The sequence below is a fragment of the Rattus norvegicus genome, chromosome 1 (genome assembly GCF_036323735.1).
Source record: "Rattus norvegicus strain BN/NHsdMcwi chromosome 1, GRCr8, whole genome shotgun sequence".
In the NCBI taxonomy this organism is placed as follows: Eukaryota; Metazoa; Chordata; class Mammalia; order Rodentia; family Muridae; genus Rattus; species Rattus norvegicus.
Genome location: NC_086019.1, coordinates 152,885,669 through 152,907,238, shown reverse-complemented (window position 1 = coordinate 152,907,238; position 21,570 = coordinate 152,885,669). Strand labels below are relative to the sequence as shown.

At 40.2% G+C, this 21,570-nt stretch overlaps 1 long non-coding RNA gene across 6 annotated transcripts in view; it reads right to left on the bottom strand.

Annotated features, from left to right (window-relative positions):
* LOC103691188 (uncharacterized) overlaps positions 1–21,570 on the bottom strand; it is a 108,264-nt gene that overhangs the window by 35,974 nt on the left and 50,720 nt on the right. The window lies entirely within an intron of this gene.

Here is a 21,570-nt window from a genome sequence, read left to right as displayed (position 1 = left end):
ATTTTAAAGTTTGTAACTGTGCATCCCTTTCTTGCCAGCACCTAGGACACTTCACTGTCACCCTGGAATCTCACCAGGTCTCCATGATAGCATTTTCTGTGTTCCTAGAACAACATTTAATAGTTTTTAAAAATTGTGTGTGTGTGTGTGTGTGTTCGCACGCGTACGGGCGTGCATGCATAAGCACATCAATCAGTATAGTTGCCTTTGAATGCCGTAAATGGCATCAGAGCCCTTGGGGCTGGAGCTTTAGGAGGTCATGAGCCATCTGATATGGGTACTGAACTTCAGCTATTTGTACTCTTAAATGCTGAGTCATCTCTTCAGTTCTCAAATTGTATAGATTTTTTTCTATCATTGACAAGTACTTTTAACATGTTGTGCCCATGTTGAAGCTTTGCAGCAACGCCTCTTTAATCCTTATCTTTAGTCTAGTTATAGGTGAGTGACTGGGAGGCAGGAAGTTACTTCTTGTTACTTATTACTTGTTCCCTCCACAACTTGCTTACCTCAGTCTCTGGCTTCTGATTTTTAAATGGTATGCATTTGATTTTCAATGCCTCATTTCCCCCACCCGTGCACAGGTTAAGAGTGCCTGCTTCTCACACACCTCTGTTATCTGGCTCCCTTTTGTCTCTTCAGCTTTATTTAGAGATAATCCCCAGCCCTTGGGAGACCACACTGAAACTCTGCCTTTAATTCTCCAGACTCATAGACTCTCTTCTGGCAACTCTTGAAGACCACTTTAGATATTCTTAGGAAGTATTTCTTAAGCCTTTTCTTCCCCCAAATCCATGCGAACACTAAGCAAGCCCTTTTGTGCTCCCATAATGTCTTGACTTAACGTATATCTAGAACCTAATATACTCAATAGAAGAATTCTGTGTATATGCTTGTCCCCCTCCAAACCATACTGGATATATTTAGAGGGATTTTATTCTCATCTTTAGGCCCCTAATAGCCAGCACTATGCCTGAAAGAGAGTGAAAGCTCAAGATGTATTTCAGAATGATTTAGAACAACTGAATCATGGCAAAATCCTAAGACTTTAAAATCTCCCCAAATCATTCATCATTTGCATGGTCCTCTCTACCCCGAGTGCCCCAGCCCTTTCCTGAAGTGTGTTTCTCTTCCAAACTAGTCAGCAGTAGAGAGTGCAGTGTGTAGCGATCCTCACCTTGCTTCTCGCCTTCCTGCAGAATTAGCCTTTTGTATTCATGAACATTGATGTCATTGGTTGTTGTTGTTAACATTTCCAGTCATGCCCACAAATGTATTTTCTCAACTGATGAACAATATCACTTCATACTTTAGTAAACAAATGATCAAGATGTATGAGAGTCCTGTCTCCGTGAACAGCTAATCATACTCAATATTTTAGTACTGATTAACATCTTGGATGATGCCATCTGCCTAGTCTAATAGGACTTAGTTTGGTCGAGTAAAAGAATCATAGAGGAGGTATGTATGGGTGCATAAGAGAAGATTTCTCCATGCTCATGGAGTCCTGTCCCAGAGGTAGTCTACTTAAACAGAGACAGTCTACCTTTAGCAATAGGTTCTGTGGAAATGTCCTGAGCAAAAAATCCATGATTTCTCTTAGTCTAAATTGTATCTAAGTTTTGTTAGTCTAGAGCCAACCACTCTGAAATTTGCCTATTTGTTTTTAATTCAGTCTGGACAAATGTCTACATTCAAGAAATTTTCATCTCAAATGAAATATGATATGGCCAAATAAGGCACCTTCCAAAAGGTATTTGCTGCCCAAATCATTGTTAGGTGAAATGAGTTTGACAAGTATCTCAAGGAGGCATATCTGAGCCTATCAGGTTCCTCCCTGTTCCCAAGCCTAGAATAGATTGTGGTAGACTTATGGGAATCTGCAGACTTTCTGCAGCCCACTGGTCTTCCCTGTTCTCATTGTTATGTTTGCTTTGCTGTATTTTGCTATTGGAACTCTGTGCACTGAGCAACATCTAGCTTGTGTTTGCATGTGGATGTGTTTGCTCTTTTCTGTTCCACAGTGAAGGACTATTTATATTCTAATCTTCAGCATGCTTGAAACTAGAAATAAACATGAGCCCTGGGGCCTCAGTTGCAAAGGCTGCTGCTTCCTGTGGTCAGAAGCTATAGAAATTCTTATGATCCTGAGCCAGAAAGAGAGGTCTCATGTTTGTAGTATGCTCAGGGACAGGGAGGAGCCCCATGGCATGGGCAGGGAACAATTTTCCAGATAACCATCATGACTGGCCTCCACTAATCCCAAAGCAAAGACATGTTTGTCATTTTGTTGTCAGACAACCTAGGTTCCTGGTTCTGCCATTTACTTTCTAGTGTCTCTTGAAAAATTTTCAAACTCCAGTTTCTACATCTCTAATGAGATCAATAATACTTTCGGGTCAATGCAACTGGAAAATAAGTAGATAAAGATAAACACTTAGTAGGGTACTGGCACATAGTGGGTACTTAAAGTATCATCTATGTTGTTGGCTCTGCCATTTCTGATGTCAAGTTTCTCCTTAGCATCAACTATTTTCTTTCTTACCAATATTCTTGACTAATGAGCTGACTACTATTATTTGTAAAAATAATGCTAACTTATTGACCAAGGGTTAGTATTTTCAGACAAACAAGCAAGCAACTAAACAAACAAACCAAAAACCTTTCCCATAGTAAATTTCTATAAATCATCTTTCAGCATATTGCGATACATGGCAAATGCAAACTTAGTAGTTTTAACATTCTATTTCCCCCTTGCATCAATATTTGTGCTTGACCCAGAGTCCTGCATTTTATTTAGGTTTAGCTTCATTGACTCTGATCTTTCTTTTAACAATGGAGAATGTAAGGTGATTTTCCCTCACCTTACCTTTTAATACTTGTGTAATAGATATGTAAGTATTTATCCATGGGTGAATAGTAAGGAAAGCAAAATGCCCACGAAGTTACAGGAATGAAGCACACATCCAGTAAATGAGAGCTAAAATTATTATTAATGATTTTTTTCCTTTGGCCAATTGACTAGACTCAGTTTTACTTCTTAGGTTTAGACTAGTGAAGTGTTAGAAACATTTGTGTACTTCTTTGTTGATTCATTAGGAATGAGCTTATAGATTGTGATATGGATCAGACAAGGGAAAATAACCCTTCTAAGTCAGAAGGTTGAAGTAGACTAGAGAAGGGAGAGTGGTAGAGGAGATGGACTTGACTTTTCAGGGTCCTGTTTTCTTCCAGGGATGCACATTTTGTATGTGACCTGGGTATTGTTTCTAGCTGCCTAAATTAGACAGCTCAGGTTACTCTGTCACTGGCATCTAAACAAAATGAATGTCATTAGCATCTGTGAGTAGTTAGCAATTAATTTAAAGTTTTATTTAAATATTTTCTCCAATATTAACAGAAGTGTGAATAATTCACAGAAATGTTCAAAAAATATTTCTTTAATAACTGTGCTTTTCTTGGTTTCAACATTAAATATGTGCATTTGTCTGTTCTATGTGTTTTCCTTACCTTTCCCAAACTATTTGCTTTTTGCTCCTAATTTTTAGCATAAATCTAGCCAGAATCAGATAGAAAAAAACTATGTCACAGGCTGAATGCTGCATGGCCTTGAAAGTTTCTCTGCCACGATATCTTATCACCTTTAAATTCAGCCCCATACAAAGTCTCAGGGCAGAGACAAAATGTAGAGAAGTTCTTTACCAGAATGTAACATGCATAGCCTCCTATCCTATACCCAAAACTTTATGAACACAACATTGTTTTATGAATTCTTCTCTGCAGTTTGGTCTTCTGAGTACCTATAAGAATCAGCCATTAGGGACAGTCAAGCTGCAGGAGCCCTGTGGTCCAGACTGCGCCCGGATCTGAACAGACCCGGTCAAACAGCTCCCTGCACCCAAATCGCATGGGAGGGAGAGCTAGACCTTCAGAGGGGCAGACACATCTGGGGAACCAGAGGAGACTACTCTCTGCCCACATTTCTGACTCAAGAGGAAAACACCTAGCACCATCAGGGTCTCTTGCGCACAGGGACCCAGAAGTAGAAACAAGCCCTTCTGGTTGCTGCCCTCACAGAGAGCTGAAACCCAGCCCCGAGGAATGACTTCAGGCCTGAGACCAGAGGTAAGACCAACTTTTCTTCTCCAAGTGACCTGCCTGGTGGACTCAGGACACACAAAGGCAAAAATCCTCTGGGACTGGACACTTCTGGTTTTTAGATGGTGCCCGAACCTCCCTGATCCCGGTCCAGAGCTCCCTGCTCCCAAAGCCCGTGGGAGAGAGAGCTCAACGCCCAGATGCGTGGGCAATACTGAAACTGCAGGGCAGTAGAGACCACCACTTCTGCCCACCTTTGCCCACATCCCTGGCCCAAGAGGAAACTGTATAGGGCCTCTGGGAACAGGAAGATAGGGGTAGTCGAGCTGCAGGAGCCCTGTGGTCCAGACTGCACCCGGATCTGAACAGACCCGGTCAAATAGCTCCCTGAACCCAAATCACATGGGATGGAGAGCTAGACCTTCAGAGGGGCAGACATATCTGGGAAACCAGAGGAGACTACTCTCTGCCCACATTTCTGACTCTAAAGGAAAACACTTAGCGTCATCTGGGCCCCCTGTGCACAGAGACATAGAAGTAGGGGCAGGCCCTTCTGGTTGGTGCCCTCACAGAGGACTGAAACGCAGCCCCAAGGAGTGACTTCAGGTCTGAGACCAGAGGTAAGACCAACTTTTCTGCTCCAAGTGACTTTCCTGGTGGACACAGGACACACGCCCACAGGAACAACTGAAAGTCAGCAGACAGGAACGACAACAAACCAGAAAGCAGAACACTTAGTTCCCATAACTGGCTGAAAGAAAACAGGAAAACAGGTCTACAGCACTCCTGAAATACAGGCCTATAGGATGGTCAAGCCACTGTCAAAAATAGCAGAACAAGGTAATACCAGAGACAACCTGATGGCAAGAGGCAAGCACAGGAACCCAAGCAACAGAAACCAAGACTACATGGCATCATCAGAGCCCAATTCTCCCACCAAAGCAAAAACTTAATATCCAAACATGCCAGAAAAGCAAGATCTAGATTTAAAATCACATTTGATCATGATGATGGAGGACTTTAGGAAAGACATAACGAACTCCCTTAGAGAAATTCAGGAAAACACAAGTAAATATGTAGAAGCCCTTAGAGAGGAAACACAAATATCCCTGAAAGAATTACAGGAAAACACAATCAAACAGGTGAAGGAATTGAAAATGGAAATAGAAACAATAAAGAAAGCACAAACAGAGACAACCCTGAAGATAGAAAACCAAAGGAAGAGACAAGGAGCCACAGATAAAAGCATCACCAACAGAATACAAGAGATAGAAGATAGAAGCTCGGGAACAGAAGTTTCTACAGAAATCATCGGCACAACTGTCAAAGACAATGTAAAACAGAAAAAGCTACTGGCCCAAAACATACAGGAAATCCAGGACACAATGAGAAGATCAAACCTAAGGATAATAGGTATAGAAGAGAGTAAAGACTCCCAACTCAAAGGACCAGTAAATATCTTCAACAAAATCATAGAAGAAAACTTCCCTAACCTAAAGAAAGAGATGCCCATAAACATACAAGAAGCCTACATAACTCCAAATAGATTGGACCAAAAAAGAAACTCCTCCCATCACATAATAGTCAAAATATCAAATGCACAAAACAAAGAAAGAATATTAAAAGTAGTAAGGGAAAAATGTCAAGTAACATATAAAGGCAGACCTATCAGAATTACACCAGACTTTTCGCCAGAGACTATGAAAGCCAGAAGATCCTGGACAGATGTCATACAGACCCTTAGAGAACACAAATGGCAGTCCAGATTACTATATCCAGCAAAACTCTCGATTAACACAGATGGAGAAACCAAGATATTCCATGACAAAACCAAATTTGCACAATATCTTTCTACAAATCTAGTCTACAAAGGATAATAAATAGTAAAGCTTGACCCAAGGAGACAAGCTACACCCTAGAAAAAGCAAGAAAGTAATTGTCTTGCAATAAAACAAAGAGAAGACAAGCACACAAACATAATCTCACATCTAAATATGGAGAAAACAGGAAGCAACAATCACTATTCCTTAATATCTCTGAACATCAATGGACCCAATTGCCCAATAAAAACACAGATTAACAAACTGGATACGCAATGAGAACCCAACATTTTGCTGCCTACAGGAAACACACCTCAGAGACAAAGACAGACACTACCTCAGAGTAAAAGGCTAGAAAACAACTTACCAAGGAAATGGTCTGAAGAAGCAAGATGGAGTAGCTATCCTAATATCGAATAAAATTGATTTTCAACCAAAAGTCATCAAAAAAGATAAAGAAGGACACTTCATATACATCAAAGGAAAAATCCACCAAGATGAACTCTCAATCCTAAATATCTATGCTCCAAACACAATGGCACCGACATACATAAAAGAATCCTTACTAAAGCTCAAAGCACACATTGCACCTCACACAATAATAGTAGGAGATTTCAACACCCCACTCTCATCAATGGACAGACCATGGAAACAGAAATTAAACAGAGACATAGACAGACTAACAGAAGTTATGAAACAAATGGACTTAACAGTTATTTATAGAACATTCTATCCTAAAACAAAAGGATATACTTTCTTCTTACCACCTCATGGTACTTTTTCCAAAGTTGACCATATAATCAGGCATAAAACAGGTCTCAACAGATACAGAAAGATAGAAATAATCTTATGTGTCTTATCAGACCATCATGGGCTAAAGCTGGTCCTCAATAACAATAAGGAAAGAATGCACACATATACATGGAAATTGAACAATATTCTACTCAATGATAACCTGGTCAAGGAAGAAATAAAGAAAGAAATTAAAGACTTCTTAGAATATAATGAAACTGAAGGTACAACATACCCAAACTTATGGAACACAATGAAAGCTATGTTAAGAGGAAAACTCATAGCTCTTAGTACCTGCAGAAAGAAATAGGAGAGAGCATATATCAGCAGCTTGACAGCACACCTAAAAGCTCTAGAACAAAAAGAAGCAAATAAACCCAGAAGGAGTAGAAGGCAGGAAATAATCAAACTCAGAGCTGAAATCAACCAAGTAGAAACAAAAAGGACTATATAAAGAATCAACAGAACCAAAAGCTGGTTATTTGAGAAAATGAACCAGATAGATAAACCCTTAGCCAGACTAACCAGAGGACACAGAGAGTGTGTCCAAATTAACAAAATCAGAAATGAAAAGGGAGACATAACAACAGAATCAGAGGAAATTCAAAAAACCATCAGATCCTAGTACAAAAGCCCATATTCAAGAAAACTGGAAAATTTGGAGAAAGGTACAATTTCCTAGAGAAATACCAGGTACCAACGTTAAATCAGGAACAGATAAACCATTAAAAAACCCCATAACTCCTAAAGAAATAGAGGCAGTCATTAAAAGTCTCCCAAACAAAAAGAGCCCAGGTCCAGATTGGTTCAGTGCAGAATTCTATCAGACCTTCATAGAAGACCTCATACCAATACTATCCAAACTATTCCACAAAATTGAAACAGATGGAGCGCTACCGAATTTATTCTATGAAGCCACAATTACTCTTATACCTAAACCACACAAAGACCCAACAAAGAAAGAGAACTTCAGACCAATTTCCCTTATGAATATCGACACAAAGATAGTTAATAAAGTTTTTGCAAACCGAATCCAAGAGCACACCAAAACCATCATCCATCATGATCAAGTAGGCTTCATTCCAGGAATGCAGGGATGGTTTAATATACGGAAAACCATCAACATAATCCACTATATAAACAAACTGAAAGAAAAAAACCACATGTTCATTTCATTAGATGCTGAGAAAGCATTTTCAAAATTCAACACCCAGTCATGATAAAAGTCTTGGAAAAACAGGAATTCAAGGCCCATACCTAAACATAGTAAAAGCCATATACAGCAAATCAGTAGCAAACATTAAACTAAATGGAGAGAAACTTGAAGCAATCCCACTAAAATCAGGGACTAGATAAGGCTGCTCACTCTCTCCCTACTTATTCAATATAGTTCTCAAAGACCTAGCCAGAGCAATCAGACAACAAAAGGAGATCAAAGAGATACAGATTGGAAAGGAAGAAGTCAAAATATCACTATTTGCAGATGATATGATAGTATATTTAAGTGATCCCAAAAGTTCCACCAGACAACTACTAAATCTGATAAACACCTTCAGCAAAGTGGCTTGGTATAAAATTCACTCAAATAAGTCAGTAGCCTTCCTCTACACAAAAGAGAAGCAAGCTGAGAAAGAAATTAGGTAAACAACACCCTTCATAATAGCCCCAAATAATATAAAATACCTCGATGTGACTTTAACCAAGCATGTGAAAGATCTGTATGATAAGAACTGCAACCCTCTGAAAAAAGAAATTGTAGAAGATCTTAGAAGATGGAAAGATCATCTATGCTCATGGATTGGCAGGATTAATATAGTGAAAATGGCCATTATATCAAAAGCGATCTACAGATTCAATGCAATCCCCATCAAAATTCCAATCCAATTTTTCATAGAGTTAGACAGAACAATTTGCAAATTCATCTGGAATAACAAAAAAAAAAACCCAGGATAGCTAAAACTATCTTCAACAATAAAAGGACTTCCGAGGGAATCACTATCCCTGAACTCAAGCAGTATTACAGAGCAATAATGATTAAAACTGTATGGTACGGGTACAGAGACAGGCAGATAGACCAATGGAATAGAGTTGAAAACCCAGAAATGAACCCACACACGTATAGCCACTTGATTTTTGACAAAGGAGCCAAAACCATCAAATGGAAAAAAGATAGCATTTTCAGCAAATGGTTCTGGTTCAACTAGAGGTCAGCATGTAGAAGAATGCAGATTGATCCATGCTTATCAGCCTGTACAAAGCTTAAGTCCAAGTGGATCAAGGACCTCCACATCAAACCAGACACACTCAAACTAATAGAAGAAAAACTAGGGAAGCATCTGGAACACATGGGTACTGGAGAAAATTTCCTGAACAAAACACCAATGGCTTATGCTCTAAGATCAAGAATAGACAAATGGGATCTCATAAAACTGCAAAGTTTCTGTAAGGCAAAGGACACTGTTGTTAGGACAAAATGGCAACCAACAGATTGGAAAAAGATCTTTACCAATCCTACAACTGATAGATGGCTAATATCCAAAATATACAAAGAACTCACAAAGTTAGACTTCAGGGAGACAAATAACCCTATTAAAAACTGGGGTTCAGAGCTAAACAAAGAATTCACGGCTGAGGAATGTCGAATGGCTGAGAAGCACCTAAAGAAATGTTCAACATCTTTAGTCATAAGAGAAATGCAAATCAAATCAACCCTGAGATTTCAACTCACACCAGTGTGAATGGCTAAGATCAAAAACTCAGGTGTCAGCAAATGCTGGTGAGAATGTGGAGAAAGAGGAACACTCCTCCATTGTTGGTGGGATTGCAGACTGGTACAACCATTCTGGAAATCAGTCTGGAGGTTCCTCAGAAAATTGGACCTTGTACTACCTGAGCACCCAGCTATACCTCTCTTGGGCACATACCCAAAAGATACTCCAATATACAACAAAGACACGTGCTCCACTATGTTCATAGCAGCCTTATTTATAATAGCCAGAAGCTGGAAAGAACCCAGATGCCCTTCAACAAAGGAATGGATACAGAAAATGTGGTACATCTACACAATGGAATACTACTCAGCTATCAAAGCAATGACTTTATGAAATTCATAGGCAAATGGATGGAACTGGAAAATATCATCCTGAGTGAGGTAACCCAATCACAGAAAAACACACATGGTATGCATTCATTGATAAGTGGATATTAGCCAAAATGCTTGAATTACCCTAGATGCACAGAACACATGAAATTCAAGAAGGATGACCAAAATGTGGATGCTTCACTTCACTCCTTCTTTAAAAGGGAAACAAGAATACCCTTAGAAGGGGACAAGGAGGCAAAGTTTAGAACAGAGTCTGAAGGTTCGCCCATTCAGGGCCTGCCCCACATGTGGCCCATACATGTACCGCCATCAAACTAGATAAGATGGATGAAGCAAAGAAGTGCAGGCTGACAGGAACCTAATGTAGATCCCTCCTGAGAGACACAACCAGAATACAGCAAATACATAGGTGAATGCCAGCAGCAAACCACTGAACTGAGAATGGGACCCCTGTTGAAGGTATCAGAGAAAGGACTGAAAGAGCTTGAAGGGGCTTGAGACCCCATATGAACAACAATGCCAACCAACCAGAGCTTTCAGGGACTAAGCCACTACCCAAAGACTATACATGGACTGACCCTGGACTCTAACCTCATAGGTAGCAATGAATAGCCTAGTAAAAGCACCAGTGGAAGGGGAAGCCCTTGGTCCTGCTAAGACTGAACCCCCAGTGAACATGATTGTTGGGGGGAGGGCGGTAATGGGGGGAGGATGGGGAGGAGAACACCCATATAGAAGGGGAGGGAGAGGGGTTAGGGAGATGTTGGCCCCAGGAACCGGGAAAGAGAATAACATTTGAAATGTAAATAAGAAATACCCAATTTAATAAAGATGGAAAAAAAAAGAATCAGCCATTAATCTCTGCTCATAGCTTTCTAGATTTTTGATAGCCGACTTCAAACTTCTCCACACTGCTTTTGCAGACCAGTTCCAAAGGTGCAAGCATCAAGCATCATAGTATTAGGCATAGGCACAATTTTACACCATTCTCTAGAACCAATTTTGTATGACTGTGACAAAGATATGTGGCAGAGATAAGTTAAAAGGAGGAAAGATTTATGCTGGCTTTTGGGCTCCCATATTTCAGTGATGGATGGGTAACAGTAAAGCAGAACATTTCACATGGTGATCTTCAGGCGATAGATACAAAAATGCCTCTGCTATTGTCTTCCTGCTCTTTTTCTTTTATTCTCTCTGGACCTCCAGTCTGTGGAATAGGGCAACTATTCCATTCAGAATAGTCCTTCTCTTAGTCTATGCTCTCAGCAAACATCAGAGATGTACTTTACCCATCTTCTAGCTGCTGCTCAATCTACTCAGGTTGACAGTCAAGATCCATCACCACAAGTCTGATGGAGAGTGGACAGCCATATAAGAATGTGATTTAAACAGCCAAGAGCCATAAATAATAGGAAAGAGTGAAAGTCTTATTCATTTGGTCTACTTTTAGCCTTTCTACAACAGTCTTTTCCTCAGGTATAAACCAAGACATCTAATATATAAGAGGATTCAGAGAAAAATGAGACTGTAATGAAAGACATTTTAAAACTGATAACTTGCTTGACAGGAGAGGAATTGTAGTTTCTATTACATATTTCTGGGAGAGAGATGTGGGAGGAAAAGTGGGGAGCAGGAGAGAGGACCATACTGGAAATACCTTCTAACTTCAGAAGCCCTTAATCGTCCTTAGCTTAAAGTACTCAAAATGCCAAAGCCTCGTACCTCAGAATATCATATCCTGTACCCCAATAGCAGTGATCACACATCGAATAATGGATTCTGATTTAATATTAATATGGAGTTGACCTTTTTAAAATCACTCAGCTGGGGCTTGATTCTTCATTTTTCAGTTGTGCGTAAGGAGATAGGATAAGCTGGAAGTGAACAGTATGTGGCTAAGACAAATACAGTAAGTGGTAGGGCGTTTATATACCAGTTTTTCTTCATTCAAAAAGCATCATTGAAAGAGGTAAATAAGACAATTAAAATTCACAACAGAACCACCAAAATATTATGAGAACATCTAAAACTTACTGTAACCCAAATGACCCTAGTCCCATCAACCTGAAGGAATGAATAAACTTTTATTAATGCTCAGTCTTTTGGTCTCATGGCCTCATCTGAAGAACCTCTTTCTCAAATGTTTTTTTCAGTCATTTGTTAGAACTCTAGTCTCATTTTCTTTTTTTTTTCCTTTTTTTTTATTTACATTTTTTTTATTAACTTGAGTATTTCTTATATACATTTCGAGTGTTATTCCCTTTCCCGGTTTCCGGGCAAACATCCCCCTCCCCCCTCCCCTTCCTTATGGGTGTTCCCCTCCCAACCCTCCCCCCATTGCCGCCCTCCCCCGATAGACTAGTTCACTGGGGGTTCAGTCTTAGCAGGACCCAGGGCTTCCCCTTCCACTGGTGCTCTTACTAGGATATTCATTGCTACCTATGGGGTCAGAGTCCAGGGTCAGTCCATGTATAGTCTTTAGGTAGTGGCTTAGTCCCTGGAAGCTCTGGTTGCTTGGCATTGTTGTACTTTTGGGGTCTCGAGCCCCTTCAAGCTCTTCCAGTTCTTTCTCTGATTCCTTCAATAGGGGACCTATTCTCAGTTCAGTGGTTTGCTGCTGGCATTCGCCTCTATATTTGCTGTATTCTGGCTGTGTCTCTCAGGAGCGATCTACATCCGGCTCCTGTCGGTCTGCACTTCTTTGCTTCATCCATCTTGTCTAATTGGGTGGCTGTATATGTATGGGCCACATGTGGGGCAGGCTCTGAATGGGTGTTCCTTCAGTCTCTGTTTTAATCTTTGCCTCTCCCTTCCCTGCCAAGGGTATTCTTTTTCCTCATTTAAAGAAGGAGTGAAGCATTCACATTTTGATCATCCGTCTTGAGTTTCGTTTGTTCTAGGGATCTAGGGTAATTCAAGCATTTGGGCTAATAGCCACTTATCAATGAGTGCATACCATGTATGTCTTTCTGTGATTGGGTTAGCTCACTCAGGATGATATTTTCCAGTTCCAACCATTTGCCTACGAATTTCATAAACTCGTTGTTTTTGATAGCTGAGTAATATTCCATTGTGTAGATGTACCACATTTTCTGTATCCATTCCTCTGTTGAAGGGCATCTGGGTTCTTTCCATTTTCTGGCTATTATAAATAAGGCTGCGATGAACATAGTGGAGCACGTGTCTCTTTTATATGTTGGGGCATCTTGTGGGTATATGCCCAAGAGAGGTATAGCTGGATCCTCAGGCAGTTCAATGTCCAATTTTCTGAGGAACCTCCAGACTGATTTCCAGAATGGTTGTACCAGTCTGCAATCCCACCAACAATGGAGGAGTGTTCCTCTTTCTCCACATCCTCGCCAGCATCTGCTGTCACCTGAGTTTTTGATCTTAGCCAATCGCACTGGTGTGAGGTGAAATCTCAGGGTTGTTTTGATTTGCATTTCCCTTATGACTAAAGATGTTGAACATTTCTTTAGGTGTTTCTCAGCCATTCGGCATTCCTCAGCTGTGAATTCTTTGTTTAGCTCTGAACCCCATTTTTTAATAGGGTTATTTGTTTCCCTGCGGTCTAACTTCTTGAGTTCTTTGTATATTTTGGATATAAGGCCTCTATCTGTTGTAGGATTGGTAAAGATCTTTTCCCAATCTGTTGGTTGCCGTTTTGTCCTAACCACAGTGTCCTTTGCCTTACAGAAGCTTTGCAGTTTTATGAGATCCCATTTGTCGATTCTTGATCTTAGAGCATAAGCCATTGGTGTTTTGTTCAGGAAATTTTTTCCAGTGCCCATGTGTTCCAGATGCTTCCCTAGTTTTTCTTCTATTAGTTTGAGTGTGTCTGGTTTGATGTGGAGGTCCTTGATCCACTTGGACTTAAGCTTTGTACAGGGTGATAAGGATGGATCGATCTGCATTCTTCTACATGTTGCCCTCCAGTTGAACCAGCACCATTTGCTGAAAATGCTATCTTTTTTCCATTGGATGGTTTTGGCTCCTTTGTCAAAAATCAAGTGACCATAGGTGTGTGGGTTCATTTCTGGGTCTTCAATTCTATTCCATTGGTCTATCTGTCTGTCTCTGTACCAATACCATGCAGTTTTTATCACTATTGCTCTGTAATACTGCTTGAGTTCAGGGATAGTGATTCCCCCTGAAGTCCTTTTATTGTTGAGGATAGCTTTAGCTATCCTGGGTTTTTTGTTATTCCAGATGAATTTGCAAATTGTTCTGTCTAACTCTTTGAAGAATTGGATTGGTATTTTGATGGGGATTGCATTGAATCTGTAGATTGCTTTTGGTAAAATGGCCATTTTTACTATATTAATCCTGCCAATCCATGAGCATGGGAGATCTTTCCATCTTCTGAGGTCTTCTTCAATTTCTTTCCTCAGTGTCTTGAAGTTCTTATTGTACAGATCTTTTACTTGCTTGGTTAAAGTCACACCGAGGTACTTTATATTATTTGGGTCTATTATGAAGGGTGTCGTTTCCCTAATTTCTTTCTCGGCTTGTTTCTCTTTTGTATAGAGGAAGGCAACTGATTTATTTGAGTTAATTTTATACCCAGCCACTTTGCTGAAGTTGTTTATCAGCTTTAGTAGTTCTCTGGTGGAACTTTTGGGATCACTTAAATATACTATCATGTCATCTGCAAATAGTGATATTTTGACCTCTTCTTTTCCAATCTGTATCCCTTTGATCTCCTTTTGTTGTCTGATTGCTCTGGCTAGAACTTCAAGAACTATATTGAATAAGTAGGGAGAGAGTGGGCAGCCTTGTCTAGTCCCTGATTTTAGTGGGATTGCTTCAAGTTTCTCTCCATTTAGTTTAATGTTAGCAACTGGTTTGCTGTATATGGCTTTTACTATGTTTAGGTATGGGCCTTGAATTCCTATTCTTTCCAGGACTTTTATCATGAAGGAGTGTTGAATTTTGTCAAATGCTTTCTCAGCATCTAATGAAATGATCATGTGGTTCTGTTCTTTCAGTTTGTTTATATAATGGATCACGTTGATGGTTTTCCGTATATTAAACCATCCCTGCATGCCTGGGATGAAGCCTACTTGATCATGGTGGATGATTGTTTTGATGTGCTCTTGAATTCGGTTTGCCAGAATTTTATTGAGTATTTTTGCGTCGATATTCATAAGGGAAATTGGTCTGAAGTTCTCTGTCTTTGTTGTGTCTTTGTGTGGTTTAGGTATAAGAGTAATTGTGGCTTCGTAGAAGGAATTCGGTAGTGCTCCATCTGTTTCAATTTTGTGGAATAGTTTGGATAATATTGGTATGAGGTCTTCTATGAAGGTTTGATAGAATTCTGCACTAAACCCTTCTGGACCTGGGCTCTTTTTGGTTGGGAGACCTTTAATGACTGCTTCTATTTCCTTAGGAGTTATGGGGTTGTTTAACTGGTTTATCTGTTCCTGATTTAAATTCGATACCTGGTATCTGTATAGGAAATTGTCCATTTCCTGAAGATTTTCAAATTTTGTTGAATATAGGTTTTTATAGTAAGATCTGATGATTTTTTGAATTTCCTCCAAATCTGTAGTTATGTCTCCCTTTTCATTTCTGATTTTGTTAATTTGGACACACTCTCTGTGTCCTCTCGTTAGTCTGGCTAAGGGTTTATCTATCTTGTTGATTTTCTCAAAGAACCAACTTTTGGTTCTGTTGATTCTTTCTATGGTCCTTTTTGTTTCTACTTGGTTGATTTCAGCTCTGAGTTTGATTATTTCCTGCCTTCTACTCCTCCTGGGTGTATTTGCTTCTTTTTGTTCTAGAGCTTTTAGGTGTGCTGTCAAGCTGCTGACATATGCTCTTTCCAGTTTCTTTCTGCAGGCACTCAGCGCTATGAGTTTTCCTCTTAGCACAGCTTTCATTGTGTCCCATAAGTTTGAGTATGTTGTATCTTCATTTTCATTAAATTCTAAAAAGTTTTTAATTTCTTTCTTTATTTCTTTTTTGACCAGGTTATCATTGAGTAGAGCATTGTTCAATTTCCACGTATATGTGGGCATTCTTCCCTTATTGTTATTGAAGACCAGTTTTAGGCCGTGGTGGTCCGATAGCACGCATGGGATTATTTCTATCTTTCTGTACCTGTTGAGGCCCGTTTTTTGACCAATTATATGGTCAATTTTGGAGAAAGTACCATGAGGAGCTGAGAAGAAGGTATATCCTTTTGCTTTAGGATAGAATGTTCTATAAATATCCGTTAAGTCCATTTGGCTCATGACTTCTCTTAGTCTGTCTACATCACTGTGTAATTTCTGTTTCCATGATCTGTCCATTGATGAGAGTGGGGTGTTGAAATCTCCCACTATTATTGTGTGAGGTGCAATGTGTGTTTTGAGCTTTAGTAAGGTTTCTTTTACGTATGTAGGTGCCCTTGTATTTGGGGCATAGATATTTAGGATTGAGAGTTCATCTTGGTTGATTTTTCCTTTGATGAATATGAAGTGTCCTTCCTTATCTTTTTTGATGACTTTTAGTTGGAAATTGATTTTATTTGATATTAGAATGGCTACTCCAGCTTGCTTCTTCTGACCATTTGCTTGGAAAGTTGTTTTCCAGCCTTTCACTCTGAGGTAGTGTCTGTCTTTGTCTCTGAGGTGTGTTTCCTGTAGGCAGCAGAATGCAGGGTCCTCGTTGCGTATCCAGTTTGTTAATCTATGTCTTTTTATTGGCGAGTTGAGGCCATTGATATTGAGAGATATTAAGGAATAGTGATTATTGCTTCCCGTTATATTCATATTTGGATGTGAGGTTATGTTTGTGTGCTTTCATTCTCTTTGTTTTGTTGCCAAGACGATTAGTTTCTTGCTTCTTCTAGGGTATAGCTTGCCTCCTTATGTTGGGCTTTACCATTTATTATCCTTTGTAGTGCTGGATTTGTAGAAAGATATTGTGTAAATTTGGTTTTGTCATGGAATATCTTGGTTTCTCCATCAATGTTAATTGAGAGTTTTGCTGGATACAGTAACCTGGGCTGGCATTTGTGTTCTCTTAGGGTCTGTATAACATCAGTCCAGGATCTTCTGGCCTTCATAGTTTCTGGCGAGAAGTCTGGTGTGATTCTGATAGGTCTCCCTTTATATGTTACTTGACCTTTTTCCCTTACTGCTTTTAATATTCTTTCTTTATTTTGTGCGTTTGGTGTTTTGACAATTATGTGACGGGAGGTGTTTCTTTTCTGGTCCAATCTATTTGGAGTTCTGTAGGCTTCTTGTATGTCTATGGGTATCTCTTTTTTTAGGTTAGGGAAGTTTTCTTCTATGATTTTGTTGAAGATATTTACTGGTCCTTTGAGCTGGGAGTCTTCACTCTCTTCTATACCTATTATCCTTAGGTTTGATCTTCTCATTGAGTCCTGGATTTCCTGTATGTTTTGGACCAGTAGCTTTTTCCGCTTTACATTATCTTTGACAGTTGAGTCAATGATTTCTATGGAATCTTCTGCTCCTGAGATTCTCTCTTCCATCTCTTGTATTCTGTTGGTGAAGCTTGTATCTACAGCTCCTTGTCTCTTCTTTTGGTTTTCTATATCCAGGGTTGTTTCCATGTGTTCTTTCTTGATTGCTTCTATTTCCATTTTTAATTCCTTCAACTGTTTGATTGTGTTTTCCTGGAATTCTTTCAGGGATTTTTGCGATTCCTCTCTGTAGGCTTTTACTTGTTTATTAATGTTTTCCTGTGCTTCCCTAAGTGTGTTCATGTCTTTCTTGAAGTCCTCCAGCATCATGATCAAATATGATTTTGAAACTAGATCTTGCTTTTCTGGTGTGTTTGGATATTCCATGTTTGTTTTGGTGGGAGAATTGGGCTCCGATGATGGCATGTAGTCTTGGTTTCTGTTGCTTGGGTTCCTGCGCTTGCCTCTCGCCATCAGATTATCTCTAGTGTTACTTTGTTCTGCTATTTCTGACAGTGGCTAGACTGTCCTATAAGCCTGTGTGTCAGGAGTGCTGTAGACCTGTTTTCCTTTCTTTCAGTCAGTTATGGGGACAGAGTGTTCTGCTTTCGGGCGTGTAGTTTTTCCTCTCTACAGGTCTTCAGCTGTTCCTGTGGGCCTGTGTCTTGAGTTCACCAGGCAGCTTTCTTGCAGCAGAAAATTTGGTCTTACCTGTGGTCCCGAGGCTCAGGTTCGCTCGTGGGGTGCTGCCCAGGGGCTCTCTGCAGCGGCAGCAACCAGGAAGACCTGTGCCGCCCCTTCCGGGAGCTTCAGTGCACCAGGGTTCCAGATGGTCTTTGGCTTTTTCCTCTGGCGTCCGAGATGTGTGTGCAGGGAGCAGTCTCTTCTGGTTTCCCAGGCTTGTCTGCCTCTCTGAAGGTTTAGCTCTCCCTCCCACGGGATTTGGGTGCAGAGAACTGTTTATCCGGTCTGTTTCCTTCAGGGTCCGGTGGTGTCTCTGGCAGGGGTCCTGCCGCTCCTGGGCCCTCCCCCACGGGAGCCCAGAGGCCTTATACAGTTTCCTCTTGGGCCAGGGATGTGGGCAGGGGTGAGCAGTGTTGGTGGTCTCTTCCGCTCTGCAGCCTCAGGAGTGCCCACCTGACCAGGCGGTTGGGTCTCTCTCTCACCGGGTCTGGGAGCAGAGAGCTGCTGCGGGCCGGGATCCGCGGGTGTCTAGTCTCATTTTCATTAGGAAATCTGACATCTACTTCTCTGCCTCCTTCGTAATATCCACTGCCACAGGCACATTCTGTTCTTACACTGCTAATGCTGTTGTGCCAACTCGGCTTTACTCTTTGGTGGAGACCTCCAAGCCTCAAATCCATGCTACATCGATGTCTCCCCATCCCAGCATCGCACCCATCATTGTGGTGCACATCATCAGAAAGAGAGGCATCATAACTCCACTTCTTCATACTCTGACCACCCTCTGGAAGACACTGATGATAGACATTTTAAAAGATGCTCAGACAAGACAAAATAGAACACTGGATCCTGAACTGATGCTTGTCCTACCTTCCACTGCTCTGACCCTACTAATCTACCCATCCGTCTATCGCCACAGTCTGCAAAATCTACATCCTTGTTTCCAAATATACTCATAAAACTTCCTTTTCTCCTCTTTCCATGTGTTTCTTTAGCCCTTGTAAATTCTCTATAACTCAAAATGCTCTTAATATTAAACATATATTTAAGGTATTTTACTCCATGTTTTAGATATACTTTCTCATAGCTTTACAACAGCAATCTAAGGCAAGTACTATACTAATACTTATAGTACAACTGGGAAATAGGCATAAAGGTGTGAGAGCATTTGCTCATGTCAGGATGGGTGATTGATGACAGAGCCACGATTTGAACCTGAATTTCATACTTAACTCTTTAAGTCTAGAGCCCCTAATTTATATATAATTTTGCTTCTTTAAGAAAAATCAACTATATGAACAACAATGCCAAGCAACCAGAGCTTCCAGGGACTAAGCCACTACCCAAAGACTATACATGGACTGACCCTGGACTCTAACCTCATAGGTAGCAATGAATAGCCTAGTAAAAGCACCAGTGGAAGGGGAAGCCCTTGGTCCTGCTAAGACTGAACCCCCAGTGAACATGATTGTTGGGGGGAAGGCGGTAATGGGGGGAGGATGGGGAGGAGAACACCCATATAGAAAGGGAGGGGGAGGTGTTAGGGGAATGTTGGCCCTGACACCGGGAAAGGGAATAACATTCGAAATGTAAATAAGAAATACTCAAGTTAATAAAGAAAAAAAGAAAAATCAACTATTAAACTGTAGGATACCTATAGTTTTTTCTTTACTTTCCCCTAAACTCTGGGTTCAGTTAACTTAATCTGATGAAATTCACTTAATAGGCATTTATTAAGCACTCTTGTGGTCTTAACTTTTCTTTTTGAGGCAGGACCTGATTGTTAGGCTTCTTCAGAGACCTAGATCCCACTAGTACATAAAGCTTGTAGTGTCTTGAGTTATCGGTGGCAAAAACATTAGGTACATTAGATCAGAAAGCAAGAAAGAAGAAAGAAGTTAAAGAGATGTGAAAATACTAGATCAATCACTATTCCCCTGACACTTCTTTTCTCCCAGTCATCTAGCTCTCTCTCTTTTTTAAAATAAGGGTCCATTCCATTTTCTTAGATAGAGGAGAGAAGTATGCTTTTTACTTATCTATATTTTGCTATTGTTTTAAATTCAACAGGGTGTTGGATTCCAAGCTGTCTGCATAAACTCCTGCAAGCACCAACAGCATCGTCTGGCTCAGGTGAATCACTGCTTTTAATCCTGAACTCAGGTTGATTAATGTACCTGTACTTGTGGGGACATGCTTGACATCCAGAGAAAAACAGCTTACTCTGTATAGAAGAATGACCTCAGAGACTATCCTTGCATTTCATGGGATTTACGGGCTGTGGAAGCAATGGCAATTCTTGTTCTTCTGAGGAATTACGGCCATCTCTAAGAAAAGACTTACTCCCAATGTCCGTAGGATGGTCCACATACACATTCTTCCTCCTTTCCTGCATGATTTCTAGATTTAATTTAACACCCAACAGAGTTAAAAGTACCTGGTTACTGTTAAAGGATACATCATGAAGATCTTTGGGTGGGTTGTAAGAAAATCTAGTGTTTTCACGGCAAACACAGAACTAAGGGGAGACCAGATGTTTCTGTCTGTCCCCCAAATGAAGCTGTAGCCGTAGATTTATCAAGAAGGTCATAACGGTCTCTTAATTCTGAAGTTTCCTTCCAAAGTTCTGTTGCTACTTTTAAACTTGCAATTCTGTATTAATCTTCTTAAGAAGCTCTTATCAATTATCTAGCCACTGGGACCCAAAGAATCTGTATCTGTTCTAGTTTAGGCAGACTTCTCTGCAAGACGTGGCTCAATTGTTCCAGAAGAATCAGAGTTAAAGATTTGACATATTCCCTTGTCTCTTCTACTCTATCCTTTTCAGTGCTTCTGACACAGATTTCAGGAGCTACCCACAAGGTTACCCCAAAAGGAAATGGATCCCAAGAGAAAGAACTCTTTCCCACACCAAAGGGTCAACGAAGGGATACATTTCCTTAGTAGAGACTTTCCCAGTTCTCTGTCATCGACTAGTACTCCCAAGCCATCCTAGGCATCTTAGAAATGAAATACAGAGGTAGGAAAGGATTCTACACATTCCTTTCACAGAGCCAGAATCCCCCTCCCAAATTCCTATGATTCATACTTTAAAAAACAGTTCTTATATATAGCTGGGGAAAAGTATTCTTACTCATTCCTCAATCAATAATATGTGGCATTTTATAGGCACCTAATTGATTTTAACAACAAAGGAAATATGAGAGGTAAATCATTAGGAGAGGAAAGAAACCAGTCATAACTAGGGAAGAAAATGAGAGAGAGAGATGTCAGGGCATGTAAATGTTACTTGAGCTATATGAACAAAATCTAATGCACATATTAAGTAGCTGTGACCCCTGATTTTTTGAGTTATAAGAAGTTAAAGATTCTCACGAAAGGGTGCTTGGAATCCTGGAGGGAGGTTTCTACCTTATCTTGCAGTTTTCAACAGTTCAGGGGGCATCAGTGCGCAAAAGGAAGTTGCCTAATAGGGAAAGGTCAATATTGACCTAGAGATATCTTTGTTTTTCCATCTGCCTGGAAATTGGTTCAATCACATTTAATTGGTGGGTGAGCAAAAAGCTTTGAGAACTAGTTCAAATAAACTGCACAAATAGAATTATAACTACCTTAATGTAAGCACCTACAGAATAAAAGTTTCTCGATTTAACTCCTTT